Here is a 17,074-nt window from a genome sequence, read left to right as displayed (position 1 = left end):
CTCCTTAATTATATTAACGAACTTCCTACGGCTAAGTGCTAGAAGGAAGACGAGTTCCAAGCTCGCGAACTTTTGTGCAAAAAACGCGAATGAAGCGGACAGACAGGAACGGAAGTTCGAAACGGTAAAATGCTCGGAAACTTTTTCCATTTTAGTTACCGCTTCGAAAAGAGATTTCCGCCCTAATCTTGCTGTGACTGAAAAGACGGGTAAAAAGTAATAAAAGACGCGATTGAATCGACGGCTATTTAATCTTGCCATCGTACTAACCGGGTGTGTCAAATTCATCTGTCATTAGAAAGGGAGAGGTGAGAGAGAGAGATCGCGCGGAAATAAAAGCATGCAAAATACATATTATTGTAAATTGAATACGTGGAAAAATCCGTTTGGAATACGTCAACGGCATATTGTTCATTGAAGAATTGCCGTAGAGCTTCCTCGACGATAGCTGCGAAATTCATTCACGGTTGTGGTTCCAGGATTAAGGGGTTAAAATGCCGCGAAAACAGTCGGGGGCGAAAAGCCGCAGCGAGCGAGCTATAACGATTTTGACTCCCGGATACTTGTTGCGCAGGCGAGCTGAAACTTAGCGTCTTTAAGCTATATTGACTGCAAGTACGCTATACAGCGTGCCCCCGAAAAAGCGTCGCCCGGATAGCCAGGATTCTTTCTTGTAAAGACGACCAGTTGTTTTCTGAACAAAAATTTTATCTATCACTCATATAATTAATTTTTGTTAATGAATATCATGTTTGTGTTATTGAATATTTATCCTGAATGTATAATATTTTATTCATTTAATTAACATTACGAAAATATGATTTATTATATGTAATAAAACGTTTTTAATTATAGCTTACATTAGTTTCAAGCAATAAGCACGTGAATAATGATTGAGAAAAAACTGATGATCAAGTTTTTCAAAAATTGTTTCCCTTGTATTAATCAATCTTACATTTGAAGCGAGATTATGATCTTCAGCGAGTGTAACGCCCACGTGTCTAGAAATAACATAGCACGAACGAATTATACAATGCTAGTTATTGTGAGGAATAAAATGAGATATATGTGACAATGCCGGATCTATTAATATTGAAATGGAAGTATACGCTGTCAGGATAGGAAAATTAGAGCGATGTGAATTACAAGATTATGTCACCAATTATTTTACATATATAGACGAAGGTTACATTCATCATTGGGAACTATTGGTAACCATTTTAGAAAAGGGCATTATGTCTAAAAAAAAAATAGGAAATCATTATTTATAATCAGGTTCTTCTATTATTAAAATAATAAAAGGCAAATATAATGAGCTAATATAAAGAGTCGTATGTTGTCTGTGCTAAATTTATGTCTATCGTGTAGCAATCGATTTAATATTAATTTGCGATATCAACGTTACATGAAATTGGAATTTACTGCTAGAATTATTCATGCAACCGACTAAGCCAAATTAAATAATACGGAATCTGATTATATATGTATATACTATATTTTTTATATAATTAGCTAAATATTTTATTCTTAAATTTTCTTTCTTAGAAGTTTTTGTTTGTTATAAAAATATTTTGAGATATATTGAAAATCTTTAACATTTAAAACAGTTTTCAAGTAATTTTTTTATAATTATCAATCCTTTTTTGAAACAATTAATAGATTTTGATTAAGTAAAATCTAGTTACTAATGCTGTATAATGTTATATAAACATAATTTACATGACACTATAAATTGTGGAATATTGTACATTGATATGATTTATGATATTGTTTATTTAGTATGAAGCAACTGTTAATTTCTCCAGCTTAAATTAAATAATTTTAATCATCCATTATCGGAAGAAAAGGGCATCCTGCAATGTCGATCGCGTGAGTAATTTTGATTGGGCGGCAAATGAATCAGAAAAGTTTCTCGCATCGACAATTTCTCTCACGAGGCTCGCATCGAAATACGAATCTCTCTCGTAAAATACGGTTTTATGCTTTGCACCTGACGCCATTATAACGGGACAATGTATGTATGTCGTGTCAACAATGGGTGTCAACGCTGTAGTGACGCACATTGTGCCATCCTGGAAGCCTCCTCGAAATATATATATATATATATATATAGTTCGATCGGATCGAGAAATTATATAGATCGCTGATGATCAAATTAAATGTAGATGGCAATTAGTGTCGAATTAAAATTAATTATTTAATTTTTTTTTATCGATAATTTTGTTGTTAGTATTCAAATTATAAATATCACTGCAGTAAAGCGAGTGGTAATTTTACGTTCTATTAGACATGAATAACATAACGTTAAAAAAAAACTCGTTAGCTATGTAAAAATTTACATTTAAGAAAAATTACAAATAAATTCCCTGAATTCTTTTTTGTTAAAAATGAGAGTGGTCTGATATTTATTTTGTATATGCATTATTCGATTTTTTGCCAAATTTTATTATGATCACTTTTTCAGGTAAAAGTTTAGAATATATTTAATATATCTAATGGTATTTTAATATCTAATATGTCTTAATGGTAAAATCAACTATGATGTATGTAAAATTGTAATAAAATTAATTATTCAATTAGCCTATTTCAAAATGGAATATTTGATTAGTTTAATCTGAAGAATTTGTTTAAGATCTTCGATTTTCGATAATTGCATTGTAGATAAAAGATGCAGACGTTTATTTTGAGAAAATTGTATTAACTTCGACGCATCAAAATGCAAAATCTTGGAATAAGTTAAATTATAGTCAAGATTGATCGTGGCATGTAAGCGGAAACTTTATAGTTCATAAAACATTCTTTGAAGAAAAATACGAAGTATTTTATGCACACCTTCTGATATTAATTAAAAGACATTATGTGATGTTAAAAAATATTAAGAATAACATGTTTTAGAGCTAGTTATTTAATTAAAACATAAATTTCTGGAGTATTAAAATTGTCGGAGCAATGACTTTTATTATTGGAACATTTTAATGTGTATAATGTCAGCAAATTCTTAAAAAGAAATTTTTCTAAAGTTTAATTTTGATTTTTAAAGATAATCTATATATATATATATATATATATATATATATATATATATATTAAATATTAAAAAATATTTCTAGCGCATCTCTATAACAGCAGTTTGTGAAGATCGAAAGCTGGCTAGTTTTTTTACAGTATATACAAGTGTGGAAAGTGTTTGTTGTTTCATGATTGGTCGCTTCAATTCTGTATTCGTCTCATCACATGTTGTATTTTGCTAGGTATAAAGAGCTTAGAGAGATTTTCTTTCGTGCACGTGCTTGAGAATCATGTGTATATATATATATATATATATTGTATAGATATATTGAAGACATGATATGTTTAAATATTTATTGAGAGTATTGAAGAAAATGTATTCTTATTTTATACAAAATTGATGTCAACACATTATTTTTTTATGCATTTAATTTCTGTAAAAAAATTGGTTTTCTTAAACATATTTTTACAAGACAAAATGTTTTCTAAATTTAATTTAATATATTTGTGTATTATAGTATATTTGCCTTTTAACTATTCTGCTTTTTAACAATCTACAATTATTTTTATTTAAATGTAATTTAAAGTATCATTTTTGTTTAATTTATTAAATAAATAATTAAATAATAAATAAATAATAATATTTTATTAAATAAAAGTTTATATATGTATGTATACATCTTCTGTATTTAAAATTTTTGTTTGTTCTTGTGTAGGATTCCTTTAATGAAATATTATATTATTACATATTTGCGTTCTATACTTACTACAATAAAATACATAAGGAGGACGGAGGATTGATTCATTACTTTTAAAAATGCGTGCCTACGCTTAACTTTTGAGTACACTGTATATATTGTACTGCGGATAGAGTCGGAGAAACAAATGGAAAGAGAGAAAATGTAGGAGAATGTGGGGGTAGACGGAGTAGAAACAACAAGAAGGTATCGAGAGAGAGAGAGAAAGGCAAGAATGGTCCATTCAAGAGCTCGTGGTACGCGCACCTTGGACAGACATAGAAAGCATAGTTTTCGTGAAGTTTATGCGCGCGCACTATACTTCATCTCTCTCTCTTCCGTTCAATATTAATTCTGCCCTCTTATAGCTAATGTCAATTTGATATTAATTTTAGAATCATTCTTGATAGCCTATTTATTATATGAAAAAATATTAATAATAACATAATAATTTTTGTAATGAGTTTAATTTTTAGGTTTCGTTAGAAACATACATTTTATAAATATTATATCTCACTGAGTTTGAGATGTAATAACCATTTAATCTTTATTCTTTTTTTATGCTAAACCGATTTTTTAAGCCAAAAGAGCAAAATAAATGACAAAACTTTTAATAAATAATTAATTTAATTTAATTGTCACACCTAGATAAGCCTCAGCTCTATTTACGTCAAGTAAGTCAGTCGAACACATCGAAATTTATGAATGTCGAATTTACATATTAACTTAAATCACATGCAATGTAAAATCCAAAAATTATTATGTACATTCGTTATCATTAACGCTGAATGCATATACTTATATATCTATGTGACCTACATTTTGAATGAATCGGTTGCATCAAATTCAATGAAATTTAACAGAGATCAAATATTTATGCATATTAAATAATGCAATGTGCAAATTTCAATGTGCAAATCGATTTATGAATTGCAAAAAATTTTGTATATTTACAATTGGCAAATATTATATTTTGATGGCAGAAGAATGTTGAGAGAAAATGACAACTGAATGCGATAAATTAAATGTATATATTTATAGAACAGTATATTTTAGAAATATAAACGTCACTTATGACGTAAATTACATTGTAATAATAATACGTTGAAATCACTGTTAAATTTTGATATTTTATACTATGTAATTCTATTATATCTTTAGCCAAGTTTCCATTGTGTTACGTCAATTCTATGTAATGTAAAATTTGATATTTTCATTAAAACACATATCTGTCGTGATTTATTCGAGAACTACTTTTCTCAGTGTTTTACGCTTTACGCTTTTATGGAAAATTTAAACAAAGATATTAATAATAAAGAATATAGAATTTCTGAAAATGAATCTCTTTTAAAAGTACATAATTGAGACAACGCTTTATTGAGTTAAAGAATCTTAAAATTGTGCAATTCTCGGTTTTGCATCCTTTTACGGTTTCCTATTCTATGAACAATTTATCAATACAGAAGCGCGCTAGTCGACGTGGAGTTTTGCAGAGTGGAAATAAAAAAGGCAGCTTTAAAAGTGCTATTGCTTTAAACGGTTCCATAAATAAAAGAAAAAATGATCGTAAAATTTATTATAATATATTTCCGAAGCACATACAAATATTTCTTCTTACATTTTATTTATAATTTAATTATTTCTTTAATGTTCTTTATATATTTTTTAAATTTTTTATTTTTATTATTGTATTATTATGTTTATATATTATTATCTTACATTATATTATTATTTATTTGTAATGAGAATTATTTTTTTTTATTCTCGCAATTTTTTTTTTTAAACTCTTCATCAGATATCCTTGTCGTTTATTCATTTTTGTAAAATTATCTTGAGATGTATATGTTTTTAATTTCAATTTACACCAAATAGATTAAGCAATTAAGCATATTTACCATATATGTATAGTAGGTCAATTTAAGAGCTATACATGAGCGTATTCTAGTTACTATAATTTACATAAAATTGCGTAGGAGGAAATCCACCAACCACGATAAGCTATGCAACACAGTATTGCAAATGATCGCTAACGGTCTCTCTAACGATGATAGAGGGATGTAGTTTGCCTCAATGAACGCCACATGTATCTCCAAGAATGCGCAATAACCTTAGTTAGTAATGTTGGGCATACTTGACGTACGTTACTTCAGAGGAAAACTATGAGGGCACATAATGTTATATGAGTAACGTGCAACTATTTCCTTACCTTCGAGATGACAGCCTCAAGCGAAAATTACATTTCTTCGAAGCTAACTTCTCGTTCAGCGAAAGAACGTTGGCTGCTTTAATAAATTTAATGTCATAATAATCTCTTGTGCGAAAACACATAAATTTCTTTGTAATTCTTTAAGACATAACTGTTGATTAAACTGTTCGCGTTCTTGTGATTATTGCCTTTGTATTTATTATACTTTAAATTAATCAGAATATCTTTCTCTACCTCTGATATTTATTTAGGAAATAATTATGGGCGGTAGAGCAGTTTTTTTCCTCCGAGATATCCGTGTCACTATGGCACGAAATAAATTAAAAATAGGTCGCAGATTATTTTAATAAATGTAATTTATTAATTCTACCCCCACGATACTTTTTTGCGTGTGAATCAAGAAGAGATATGAATACAATTTTCTCAGGAATCTCGTAATTGTCCTTTTAAATGATAGTGATACGTCACATAATTAGATTCCCGTCTGTAGAGAACGAAATACGTTCTGACCTACACGCTGTGGCGAGAGCTGCGTTATTACATTGATATTATTCAATCTAATAGTGCTATATTTTTGTAGAAGAAAGTGACGTAATATCACCTAAAGTAATAATAATAATTTCATACATGTCCACACACACACACACACATATATATATATATATATATATATATATATATATATATGTATAGAGTTCCGTTATTTTTTTAAAACCAGAGAGATTACAAGACTATGAAAATTAGATCACATAAAATTTTAAACAATAGAAAATCAGAAAAGGATATTTAAAATATATATTATATAATAACGGAACAATAATAATTGTATGTTCAGTTGTGACCACGTTATTCACTTTTATAAACATGTATTGTTTAATTATAAAAAAATAAATATATTTGTTTAACGTACGAAATCCCTCTTTATCGTAGAAATTTTATACGATTTTTATTCGTACAAATAAACTCGTTAATATACAATGCTTATTAACCCGTTTTCTTTTTTCGACAGATGGGAAATTCTCTCAACTCAAATATCTTTTCTCGCGAGGATACAGCCTCATCCCTATGCTTTAGCGTGCTTTAGGACATCGTATAAATCTCTCTTCACTAAACTATAACATCTTTTATCATCTTTTGTGAAGTCTACTTGCTACGCGATATTTAGAGGTACTGAAATCCAATCTAATGGATCAGTATCATGTCAATAACTTCGAATGGTGGATCAACACACTGACAGAAACAATTTCGTGCGAATAGGTTTAATACAATAATATGGTCTCTCTACCACATCTTGTAGACGTACGATTTGTCGCACGGATCTGGAGAGTAATTTTATCACCGCGTACATTAGATGCAGCTTTAACTTATGAAACGAGTAATGAATTTAGGAACGTCTAAGAGGCGAGAAATATATGTAGGAAATATAATATACCGTGATATGCTTTTAATTTATATAAATAAATGTTTAAAATTAATATGATATATGTAATATTTAGGAGTTATGTCTATTTATTTAAATTCTGCATTTTATATATATATTCTTAGTTATACATACTTAAATTATATAACTTCTCTCATTACATGATTTAAACTCTCTTAGAAAAAGAGAACGAAATTTCTTAAAAAAATATTAAAATATACAGTTAGTATATTAAACTTTTTTATTCTTGAATTTTATTATTAAATTTGTATATTCTTTGTCTCATTACTTATACATTTATATAAGTAGTATTAATATGTGCTTTAAATTTTTCGTAAATGATTATAAATTTAGAGCGGCTTAAATGTTAGTCATTTCCATGTTTTGCGTTGTGTAATTTACCGACCTGAATTAAAGAATTAGTACGTTGGATTCTCAAGAATAGGTGCTGGCGGTTGATTCGTTGAAAGTATTAGAGATACAGGCTTATACTCTCGGAAAGCTCGTGCTAGTAGTAACATTCTGTGAATGAGATTGAACGGTGAAATTGAATTAAAAATAAAACCTCTTGTCTCTTGCTGAAAAGAAATACACCGATTGAAATTACGGAAAAACAAGAAAGACTAGCAGTCATCAATCGAAATAAGTTTGAGTTTGTAATCTAGAATATACGAATTTACTCCACAATTCCACTCGCTTGTTTTACTGTACTCTTTCAACGACTACCGGCTGCCCTATAAATGCGACGATGGAACATGAGCGTTTAAATCTCGGATCATTGTAACAAGCACGATGGTAGAACCATTCTCAGAAATGCTAGTTAAAATTCATTGAAATTTTACTGACTACATGTCTCTATCCGGAAATAAAACTAGGAAAATAATTAGTTGAATAATGTTATAAACTTTAATTAACTGATTAATTGATTAGCATTACTATCAAGTAATCATTACTAATAATTAATTAATTTTCCGTAAACATAAATCAATGTTAATATAAATTGTTTTTTCTTTTATCTTTTCTAAAAAAAGATTGTGTTAAAAGTTAAATAATGTTTAACTGAGATTTGATGCTTTTTTCCCAATTCGATCTGTATAGAAGAAAACAAAAAAAAAATATTAGTTAATTTTTAAATAAAATTGACGAACCGATATTTAGAAAAGAAAAATATTTTGACAGGAGAACTAGCTAAACTATGACTAATATTCATAGTTAAATATTTGAAAATCACTTATATAACGTTACTCGCTTCGTCGAGCCTGCTCGGCTCGTGAAACCAGCCCGCGACAACATCATGAGTGAAAACCGAAAATTTATGAATGAACAGTAATACAGCTGGCCTGGTCGATAGAGCGGCACCCCGCGCGCGCCTTCGCGCCGATCCACCCTCGGCGTAGTAATCAATATAGAGGAGGGGGTTGGTGCGATGAGGAGCGCGGCGGGCGCGCCAAGTCCATTCAGTAGAAGCGGGAGGCCTTGCTATTGATTGCGTGGGCAGCTAAAAGGGGCTCCCCCACTTTCGGCCATTCAGCGGACCGCAGCAGCCGCCTGGGGGGATATGAGGGCAGGAGTGAGTTACCAGGGGTGAGGCTCGTGGGGCGGTTTACCTTTGTGTGTGTGTTTGTATGTATGTGTGCGAGAAAGCGAGTGGAAGTGGCGTAGGTGGAACACGAAGAAGGGGAAACAACATCTTTTACGATAGGCAGGGCTGGCCGTAATTTTAGGGCGCCACGATTTTCGAGAGAAAATTGCGAAATGCGTGTACATAAATATGTATAAATATTCGTTTTATAAAAGAATAGAAATTTCGGCGATTTTGAAGGCGGAATGCGAAGGCGGTATTTTATTTTAGCTTGAAATTAAATTTGGAATGAATGTCTTGCTTCTTGATATAAAACATGTTCTGTTTTGATAAAACTTGCTCGTAAACTGATATTGATTACTGCTCTATAAGTTATTTTTGCAATGTTTGTGACGTGTAATCATAACTATCGAGAATACATACATATATTGAACAAATATAAATTTAATTAATTGCTGTTATTTTAACTTCGAAGCTTAGAGACATCAATTTTATTACTATTTATTACTATTTATAATAAAATAAATATATATATTTTTTTTTGAGAGAGAAAATCTCTCTTAATTCTTATAATGTAGTATATGTATAAAATATAGATAATCATTCTTATACATTATATTTATATAATATTTGATAATATAGATAATAATATTATGATATAATATTTGATAATTATTCTTACACATTATATCAAAGTATCTGTCAACTTACACCTATACTTAAATATGTAATAAAATAAAGTTTCTTCTTATTTACAAGAAGGATTATATATTTTTAAATTTACTTTGATATTTCAATTAGTAACTCATAAAAATAATACTTACTAACTTTTGGTTCATTTTTTCTGGAATAAATCCAAGTAACAAATAACAAATATATATATAATAATGTAAGCACTAATTGTTATACATAAGTAAGGTATATAATGTATTTTTTTATAATATTTGTCTTCAATGCAAGTATTAATTTCACGACTTTTACTCGAATACGTTTTACATAAAAATCTCTTGAACATGAAATTGGATTATTTACGTATATTTATAGTTGAAGGAGTTAAGCAAATCTTTAAATAAGTTGTACTTGATCATAATTTTGATATTTAAAATCATCGTGCAACTTGATAGTAAAAACTGTTGTTTCTCTGACAATAAAACTATTTGTTTTCTATAATTTTAGAACTTTTTATTATTTATTAAATTGCATAATAAAAAAAATTTATTGTAAATAAACTATTTAGCTGATAATTATTTGTAGTATAATTAATTTTGTTTTAGTTTTTTTATTATATATAAGTTTAATATAAAATTGAGAGAAAGAATAATATACGAATTCTAGTTTGCTGGAATAATATAAACATTAATAGAAAAAGTTTGCAAATATTGAAATGACATTTAAAATTTAAATATAGGTGTTTACATATCTGTTTTTTTTTTTTGTAATGTTTTTATAGTTTAATTTTTTACACAGCATTTTACTTACATTTCTGCGAATTTTCTCGTTATTATCATTTGATGACAAAATAGTGTTATATCATTAGTTTTTGTCGCTAATTGATCTGCATCTGGTAATTTATCAATTATTGATATATTGTTTTTTATACAAAATTTTTAAACTCTACAGTAAAAATTAAAGTAAAAAATCAGTGGCCGATAGCACGTAGATTGATGTACCAATCCTCGATAAAATCATCTCCTTGTATAACATTAGCAAATATAACACATAAAATTTAATTTAATTGATAAAAAATATTTTTTATTTTTGCAAAAAATATTAGAGACGGTTATTTTTATATATTGCATTTTTAAAATGGATTTAAAAGAGCATTTGATAGATATTAATAGCGTAAAAATATAACATTTTTCAAAATCTATAATGCTTATAGTGTGTTAGCAAAAAAAAAAAAAAAAAATTTGCATATTTTAAATTTACATACATTAAAATTTAAAAACTTCTTTTTTATCAGTTTTTTCTTTTTCATTATTTATTTAATAAAAGAGATAAAGAAAAAAAACAACATATTTCTTTTAAGCATTGTTTTGCAAATAACCATAATGATTTAATAAATCACGTTATGTCGATTAGAGGAAAAAAAGTAAAGTATATTTGTTAAGCATACTACGAATATTTTTCGCTTATTTCCAAAACTATCAATTTATTATAAGAGGCATAAAAAATTGTTTACAGGTGTATTTTTTGTAAAAATATTAGTTGATATAATTACAAATATGCTACGTTTTTTCCTATAATAATATTGAATATATTATTATAGAATATATTGTTTTCTCTTTATGGATAATTTATTAAAGTAAGATAAATTCGATATGTTATCTTTTCAAAATCTAGTAATGTAGAAAGTTCTTTTTTCGAAGAAAGCTCACTGGTTTCCCATGTTACCGACTAAATATCGATTGTAGTGTACGTATACATGTATCTTTCTCTCTCTCTCTCTCTCTCTCTCTCTCTGTCTCTCTCTCCCCCTCCCCTTTTCTCTCTCTTTAACAATGTGTGGAAAATTGTATATATTTAAATGTCTTATTCTAATTTTTGAAACAGTATTATTTGCTATGCACGTTGTTAATTAAATAAATATTATATTTCTTGTTATTTAAAGCGTTTATTAATAAGTAAATAATTTATTATTTAATTTTACCTTACAGAAATATGTTGAAAAAATATAAATAGCTCAAATATAAATATATATATATATATATAAAATATTATGGTAACAGAATATTTATCTTATTGATTAAGTTTCTTCTGAAAATCAGTTGTGACGAAACAAAAGATATTAAAAAAGTATTGATAGAGTAAGTTTAAATAATCAACAAATTATTTTTTGTATATTTGATAAGAAGAAATGACATTTATACATTTCTGAGACAACTGACGAGTTTAAGGAGGTTTTTTTTTTTTTGTTGATTCTTTTTCCTCCTCGTCTTTGAAGCTTAGTAAGACCGTGAGACCCTTTAAGAGCGGAATTTCCTCCCTTTGACGTTGTGTTTCATGCAACGCTAAGTTATGCGAAGATGCTCCTTGTTTAAGCATAAATTGGGCTCGCGGAGACAAGGTTTGTGTCGCAGAGAAGGTCCTCGTCCTTGAAATTAATTCGTGAAAGAGACAAAGGCTTTGCTCTCGGTTCACTGAACGAATCGCGCAGCTTTACGGATGACAAACCATCGGCACGCGACGAGCAAACGTTGTCTGAGTGGAAAGAAAATAATTGGAGAGATAATTGTTACATTGTCGTGACTGGTGAAGGGATGTTACCTTGAGAAAACTGTCATCCTCAAGCTTCAATGAACTGTGGTTGTAGTGAAATTGATAAAAAGTCCTTGTTATAAAAAAATCATATAATATTTTGTAGATTTATTGTACTATGTTAGATGTATAATACATATATATAAAAGTACATATATATATATATATATTATATATTAAAAGTATATATATATATATATATATTTATTCTCTGGATAAATAATCAAGTTTTACAATGAAACATTTATTTCATAATGAAAATTTATAGATCTGCAATATATTATTTATGTTAACAATTATGTTGGTGACACACGACTGTACACATTAATACTTGCGCGTCGGCATGGCTTATAATATATATTGTTTAATCATTTAACAATAATGTTGCACAATTCACAGCGTGACGGGCGGCGACGTACCTATTGATTTTAGGAAAGAGGGAGGATGAGGAATGGAGGACGCGGGGATGAAGGTAGTCCGACTCTTCTGACCGCTGCAGCTTCATTCTCGATAAATCTTTTCTCAGAAACTTTGTCTCTCTTTTTTTTTTTTTTTAATATAATATGATAATTTTCGCATCAAGTTATAATAAAAAATTTTTTGCTGATACACTATTTAAAACTGCAATATTTTTTACGTATTATATGCATATATATGTATGAAAGAAATATAATATGAATATTTTTTAAATTCTTATATTTAATTTAATTATAAAATATAAAATCATAGAAACACGACCTTCTTAAAATAGTTTACGCACATGTAAACGATATTTTTATATGTAATTCATAATTTTGTAAAAAGAGACAATTTTGAATATTTATCGAGTAATTTTCTTTTCGCGAACATTATATTGTTTCGGAGACATCCAATAGAGAGTTAACGATTTTTCAGATCGTTTTTCGAGTCTATATTTCGTCGATTGTACAGTCCATAACGGTTTACAAGGTAGCTACCCTAATAAGATCTCTGTGAATTTTTCATCCAAACCCCGCGAGTCCTGGAGTTCTGTTTAAGAAATCAGACTTCCGTCTCACGTATTCCCCAGGATTACGGTTCGTCTTCGTTCTCGACCAGGACGGGAGGGCGGCCACTTCATCTCGAATATCCACAAACGGAAAGAGGATTCGTCCCTTCTCGACCCGATTGACCCTCTTTACTTTTCCCTTTACCTTTTCTTTAGGAAAGACTGCATTGATTTTTCACATACACATATATACAATGATAAATATAAATTATTAAATATATTTTCTTTTAATATACGCTTTTTCAAGTCTTTTTAAAGCACATTATTTGCTAATAAATATCAAATATTTGTTATTGAAATATATAATATATTTATTTTTCAGTACTGACAGCAAGATTGTGTGATTCGATTAATTTATTTAATCTTTATAGACAGCATTTCTTTTAAACATGTACATTATTTGATTTGTAACAGGTACAAAACACATTTGATATAAATAATAAATATTTATATACTTTTTTTTTAAATAATTTATAATATTTTATAATTTTTTGGCTTATTAAAAGAGTTTAAATATATGATAATATTATAATAAAATAACGTGATTATATCAATCTATTTTATAGAAATTATATTTTATACAAAATGTTACTTTTGATAATAGTTTTGCCTTCGTCAAAGCAAAAATTTCGGCCTGAGAGATTTATTTATCACCGAAATATTGTTGCCGAGAGAATCATCGGCGCGAAGAAGAGATATTATTCGACGGCGAATGTTTGCGCGAATTAAATCGGCCGCGTGCCTAGTGAAAAGGATATGTCTAACGAGATTGTAAAATCCGCCAGGATAATTGTATTCGCGCTCAATTTAAACTCGCGTTGATAATCGATGGTCGTTAAATTGCACGGTGCTCTACGTGTGTCGCTTCCGGTTTTAATTCTACTTAACGAGCGGCTGGCGTGGACCGATGCACGATTTAATGCTCAAACAAAATGCGCTACATCAATTTCCGTTTATGATATAATTGAAGCCGCGATTTCGACTGCATGCATTTGCGTATTGTCGCGCCACACACTTGTTTGTCTCGTTGCTCGTTCGCAAATTTTCCATATCAATCCCCGTCGAAAAAGCGTGCGGTAAAAATTTCAGATTGGTCTAATTTAATTGAGTCAATGGCTCGAATTTAATAATTGGCTAATCGGTTGAAGCGCAAAATGACGCTTGCATCGGCATTGCGACAGAAATTTTAAATGAGGTCTGTATAGTGATTACTGGATGAATCGGTGTTACGATAGAAAAAAAATATAAAATATAATTTAGCTTTTTATATTTTATAAAATTATTTTGAAAAATTTATATTGATGTGCAAGACTGTGTACTAAATATATTTAGAATCAATTTTTCTATTATTATAATTTAATATTTAATATCTATTTATTTATTTAATATCAATTTTTTGTTAAAGGTTGCTAAATAAGTTACGAGATTTTTTTCTAAATAAAATGTGTTGCAATTTTATTAGAAACTACTGCCTTCTAAATTCATTTATTTACATAAATTTAATTTATTAAAATTTTTTTACAATCTCTCTCTCTCTCATTATATATTTTTTTATATATGCAAGGAATATTATTATGCTTGAAGAACAGGAGAAAAATTTTTGAAATGTTTGATTAATATTAGCATTGTTAAGTTACACACACTTTGAACTAACAAAATTAAAAATATTAATATCTAATGAAATAATACTATATTATAATTACTACATATACTACATATACGTAATGTAAATTTTATATGTATTTGTGTTTTCAGTACCAAAGAAATATTCTCTTTGAAGAGATTTGTAAATCTAATTTCTCAAATAATGAGAAAAAATATGTGAGGCTGTATAATTGTTAATTAATTCTTTAAAATAATTGATAAATGTTTTAGAGAGTTATATTTTTTATTTTTATTGATGTATGAGAAAAAAAGATTTTAATTCTGTCTCTCAACGTGTTTGAAATTTTACATGCTTTATTGGAAATTAAATCTGAATTTATGAAGAAACAAAGTATATATATTCGATATTTCAGAGTAAGGTCGAAGCGAGCATCGCTGTCAGCAAAAGTCGCGCGCGGAAGTTTCGTGCGAAACGATTTGAGAACCGTCGCTTTAAAGCCCCACTTATCGAGCGCCTAGTTGGTATGATAATGTAATAAAATAAATGGAGGTTGCTGCTTCCGAGCGATATAGTCCTCCACCCTCTTTCTCTCTCTTTTTGCTTTCCCCCTTCATCCCTTTGAAGCTCTGGAGATCGCTATGCACCCTTTCTCCTCTTCACCGTCGCTCTCTTCTTCCGCCACTCGCACCTCCATCCCCGTCCGCCACCATCTCGTTTTGGTTCGTGAGATCGGAGGAGCAGAGGGAGGAGGAGGAGGAGGACAGGGATAGAATCGAGAAGGTAGAAGGGAATGGAGAGAGCTCACCTCGAAAGCGAAATACAACAAGTCCCGCCGCCATTGCTGGGTCACCCTTCAGCGGGAGTTTTGTCGTCGCGTGGGTGGGGGGTTGACAGCCCTGTGCGACGAGAATCAGTCTCACCCTTCCCAACCGACCCGATCGAGCCTGGCACGACCCCGGTTTCCTGGAGGCAGCGGGAGGACAGGGTTGCGGGGGAACACGGGGGAGACAGGTCGAAAACTCCGCCCCCGCACGTCCGCGGAAGCGAGTCAATACTATCACGTTGCCTTCCATCCCCGCATGCCGCCATGCCTATGCTCGCCTTCTCTCGTCGGAGGATGGATATCGAAATTCGTTACCGGCTGTACGACCCCCGCGGGACTTACGATTGCGAGAACGGCGAGGGATAGGGGGTTGATCGTGAAAGGGTTCGATACAGGTGTCTTGTAGGACGTGTCGATTTGTCGTCCTATCTTTGATGATGCTCTTTTAATCCTTAGTTATTCGCTAGCGATATACATTTTGTATGCCAGTACAGGCTTAATCTAAAAAATATCTTTGCACTTTTGCATCCTTCTAATGTGGATAAAAAAGGTATGGATGATAATAACTTGATCTAATTTTTCTTTTTACTTTTATTCTTTTATCTTTATCGAGTCTTCCGAAGTTGTAAGACTTATCGAAAAATTCATTGGAAATAAAAATTTGGAAGAATTTAATATAATATTCGATGAATTAAAAGAACTTCTAAAAGAAATTGTTTTTAAACATTTAACATGGAATATCTTTACAGTATATATAATTTTATATATTTTTAAAATATTTATAAAAACTAACGAGATAAAATGTATTGTTATATCTCTTTTTATTATTTAATATCAGCTTTTAAATAAAAAAATGAAGAAGCTGAACAATATATTTAAAATGCAAACTTTACATTAAAAAATCACGAGAAATGTAATATTACAAATATACGCGCAAATATTAGCGCAATGCAAATTAGTGAAAGTTTGTCCAACGCTATTTCTATCTTCCAAAACTTGAGAGGAACGTGGAGTCTACTTGCTTCCCTCAATTATTCTCCGCGGTTCGCCGCCTGACTCCGCGCGTTTCGTGGATCCGCTCGAAAAGGCATTAAGGACGCTCACCCCCGGCGTCGGGGCGTTTAACTCCCCGATTGCTTTGACAACTTAAGCAGGCCCTTAAACCTCGCTCGAGCCCCGATGTAATTTATAAGCGGCTGAGGGGGGTAATTCCGCCGGGGACCGTCAAACTGCCGTGTGGCAAAACCCTCGTCGGCACAGGGCAAGTCAGGGATTATGCGGTGATAAATAAATATGTACGTTTATGCAACAACCACCGTGACGGGGTTTACGGGGGATGCGGATATACGTCATTGCGTTGTATTGCGACCAAAGTCAAATTGCGTTTCGAGGGGATCACAGCCTAA

At 30.2% G+C, this 17,074-nt stretch overlaps 1 protein-coding gene across 1 annotated transcript in view; it reads left to right on the top strand.

Annotated features, from left to right (window-relative positions):
- Positions 1–7,383, top strand: part of Mon2 (Mon2 homolog, regulator of endosome-to-Golgi trafficking) — a 40,440-nt gene extending 33,057 nt beyond the window's left edge. The window contains exon 16 of the transcript XR_012047200.1: positions 6,962–7,383. The gene's annotated coding sequence lies outside the window, so the exon portion shown is untranslated. The remainder of the gene's footprint in view (positions 1–6,961) is intronic.
- Positions 7,384–17,074: the final 9,691 nt, after the last annotated feature.

The sequence above is a fragment of the Anoplolepis gracilipes genome, chromosome 8, assembly GCF_047496725.1.
Source record: "Anoplolepis gracilipes chromosome 8, ASM4749672v1, whole genome shotgun sequence".
Lineage (NCBI taxonomy): Eukaryota > Metazoa > Arthropoda > Insecta > Hymenoptera > Formicidae > Anoplolepis > Anoplolepis gracilipes.
This window is presented reverse-complemented; position numbering and strand designations above follow the sequence as displayed.